Raw genomic sequence first — 3,793 nt, forward strand, 5'->3', positions numbered from 1 at the left:
ACTCCGAGGCTTGGCGGAGGGCCTCAGGGAAGTGGTGCCCGTCCTCTCTGAGGACCATGTTCAGGATTTCTTCCTTCGTGGTTGGCTCCTTGCTGTGACACTTGAGGAGCAGGAAGTGCATGAGCTCCACCACCAGCAGTGCAGTGGGTCTGGGTGCGTGGACGTGGCACCTTCCCACTGGGTGCTCTCGGCCCCACCTAGTCTTGGCTGCTGGAGGCCTCATCTTTGGATTGGCTCCATGGAGCGGCAGCCATGGCACTGGGGAGAGAAAGGCACTTTGAGGGCTCGAGGTCAGGGGGGATGGGGGCTTCAGCATCAGCCAGCTCCAGCTCCTGCCGGGTGCCCAGGAACAGGACAGAGGAGGAGGAGGAAAGCGAGGAGGAGGGAGAAACGTATGCAACCTCCTCCTCCTCCTCCTCCTCCTCCTCCCCCTAAATAAACAGTCCCTCCACTGGGCTCTCAGCCTCCCTTGGGTCCTGAAGGTTGGTCTCACTCTCCTCATGGAGCTCGCTCATCCCAGGCATCAAACCACAGACAGAAGTGAGGCAGGGGGACAGATGGGGACCACGGGCCTGCGGGAGAGAGGGGGTTTGAGCCGCCTTGGCTGTTTGAGTTTGAGTCCAGGGTTTGAATCCAGGGTTTCAGTCCACCCTGGGTGGACTGACACAGGCCACTGACAGGTCTCCTCTTGAGGGGTGCTCTCGGGCCTCACAGGGACGCTCCTCCTGGGCAGGCTGTCTTCTGCTAACCCGATGGAGGAAGTGAGGTGGCACCCAGGGGTGCAGTCAGCACAGCCCGAGGTTCTGGGGCTGATACGATGGGGGGAATTGGGCCTTGTGAGGTCCCGTCTGTTCTGGGATGGGAAGCCTCTGATGCACACTCAGGGCACCCACCTCACCTAGACTCCTGGCACTGCCTGGACCGCCTCTGCTCTGCAACCTGTGGACACGAGCTTCAGACCTGTGCTTTCACCTCTGGGTTCCTGGAGCCCCTGTGAGAGGAAACAAGGGGGCACCTCGGCCGTAGACTGTGGCATGGCACTGGGGCCCTTGGTGCTGACGGAGGCCTGGGCTGTACTCGGTGAGGTTCCGCTTGTCCTGAGGTCAGTGGTTCCCCCTGTGCTTACAGAGGGCCCTCCACTTCCTCCTGGCAGTGTCTGGGCCCTCCTGTCTGTGGTCCTGAGGCAACATTCTCAAGACAAATTCCCTGTACTGAAAGGAAATTTCAGTATGAGATGAGAGAGGGGCCCTGAATACTGCACGCCTGCCCAGGGCTAACAGGGCTCGCAAGGGACAACAAGGGGCGGCCAAGCTCTATGGAGTCCCTCTGCTGGGATGACGGGCAGGTGGCTCAGTCTCCTCCTTGACACCCTGGAAGGACGGGGGCAGTGCCCTCTGTTGACTGTGACCCATCTCCATAAGCAAAGGCCTTAACATGCATGACACCGCAAGTGAGAGCACCAATGCACCCACCTATTCTGGGCGACCCCAGTGTCACCAAAGGGGCACGGCAGGCTGGGCTCCAAGTACTGTGTGTGAGGAGGGGGTCTCCCCAGTGCTCCCCCTGACCTCTGCGAGGGCCGGAGTCCAGACCCTCAGAGGAAGGCCCCCTGGCCTTGACCAACCATCTGGCTGAGAAGGTGGGCCTCAGGGTTCCGATGGTTTCTAGGGCATGAAGGAGGGATTTCTGTGGCCCCCTCTTTGTGCTGGGAGTTGGGGTTCCCCACTTCTCCTCAGGGTCCTCACCTTGACTCCTGGTGACTCTGGGACTCCTCCTGCTGCCGAGCAGACATGCTCCACAGATGGCTGCCCCAGCACAGTCTTCCCCCTCTGGGTCCGCCTCCACCACAGGCGCTCCCCCACCCCCACCACACGGGGTCCCCACTGTTCTTGGGGAAGCTGATCCTCAGTCCATCCTCAGGACCTTTGCTCTGATTGCCGTGCAGCTTGGTCTGACCCATGCTGATTGATTCCCCCCGAAGCCTGAGCCCTCCAGAGCCCCCCCACCCCGCCGCCCACCACCAAGCTCCACCTCAAGCACCTTGGCAGGAAGAGTGCATCACCCTGGCCTCCGTGCTGGGCTCCCGCGGGGGTACAGAGGACCGCCCTGCAGGTGGATTCCCTTCTTTCTGAGCAGAGGACACGGCAGTCCTCCCCAAGGGCAGCCTCAGGCCTTTCCTGCCCAGGCTCACCCTGGGGCCCCTCAAACTCAGCCGCATCCCCCCGAACCCCGAGGTGGGAGGGGGATGTTTCCTAAGGACCTTCTTAGGTGACCTCCTCCAGGTCCTAAGGACCTTCTTAGGTGACCTCCTCCAGGTCCTCCCTCACTGTCTGATGGAGCCCGGGCCCCTCCCTCTGCCCACCTGCAGCCTCCTGACCCCTCAACCCAGACCTGCAGCTGGTCCAAATGGAGAGGCTGCCCTCAGGGGGCAGCACCTGGAGCCACACGCCCAGGCTCCAGGGTGACAGCAGAGGCGGAGAGGGGGACGCTGGGTTCTGGGGTCCAGGGCCGACTCTCCCTCAGGGTCTCCACCTAGTGTCCCTGCAGGTCCTGGGTGGCCCATCTTCATGCAGACAGCCCACTCCTCACACCAGGACCCCAGCCTCTCTAAGACCCAGATGCGGAAGTTGGGACACACCACATTTGCTCCTCTCACCTGGGGGTCTCCCATGCCTGGAGGCAGGGGCGGGTTTTGCTGGGGTCGCCTCTGTTCTGGGGCCCGGGGCCCCCTAAATCCCCCCTCAGCATCCTCACTTTCACTTGGGTCCCATGTAACCCTCCCCTCTGCCCACCTGAGTGCCCACCCCTATCCCAGGCTCCCAGTCTCTCTGGGACCCAGATGAAGAAGTCAACACAGGCTGCTTATCTCGGGCTGGGCCTCCCACAGCTGAGCGCAGGGCCAGTTTCTCTGGGATACTCCACCCTCACCCATATTCTGGAGTCCAGGGTCCCCTCAGTGCACCCTCAGGGTCCTCACTTTCTGTCCCAGTAGTCCCTAGGCTTCTCATCTGCCCACCTGAGCCCCCACTCCCACCCCCATTGCAACAAATCCCAGTCTGGCTGAGACCTGATGCGAATGTCAGGACACCCTGCCACGTGCCCATCCGCCTGGGGCCTCCCAGGCCTGACGGCAGGGGTGGGCTTCCCTGGACACCCCACTTTCCTACTGCCACACTTTTCAGGGCTCCAAGAGCCCTTCACTCCTGCCTCTGCTCCTCATCTTGGCTCCCTTCAGGACCTGGGCTCCTCCCTCTGCCCACTTGAATTTTCTGCCCTGAGACCAAGCCCTCCCCATCTGGTCTGAATTCTGAAGCGCCTGCTCAGGGTCTCCCAGGGAGGACACGGATCCTGTGGGGTCTTAGTCCTCTCTCAGGCTCTTCCCGTGACCCCCCCATAGGGCTGGCTTCCTCTCTGCCAGACTGGACCCTCCTCCCAGACCCAGGCCCACACTTTCTCAGACCTCTGAGGCGGACAGAAGTTGGGTGACATCACATTGGGACCCGTGGCTCAGGGACTGCCAGGGCTGAGCTGGGAGTGGAGCTGGATTCTCTGGACCCCCTGGGCAGATGCCCCCTCCCCAGAACTCACTCCTGAGGGTCGTCACTTGGGAGACCTTGAGGAAATGCTGGCTGCAACGGGCTCCCTCCCAGTCGGGTCTGCGACTCCGTCCAGCTGCACCCCGAGCTCAGAGTGACTCTGCGTCCCAGACTGGAAGCTGGGTGGGGGCTGCAGCACCCCTGACTGCAGAGGAGGGTCCCCGAGAAAGCACACCTTCCAGTGTTGCCTCCCTGCC

The sequence above is a fragment of the Bos indicus genome, chromosome X (genome assembly GCF_029378745.1).
Source record: "Bos indicus isolate NIAB-ARS_2022 breed Sahiwal x Tharparkar chromosome X, NIAB-ARS_B.indTharparkar_mat_pri_1.0, whole genome shotgun sequence".
NCBI lineage: Eukaryota > Metazoa > Chordata > Mammalia > Artiodactyla > Bovidae > Bos > Bos indicus.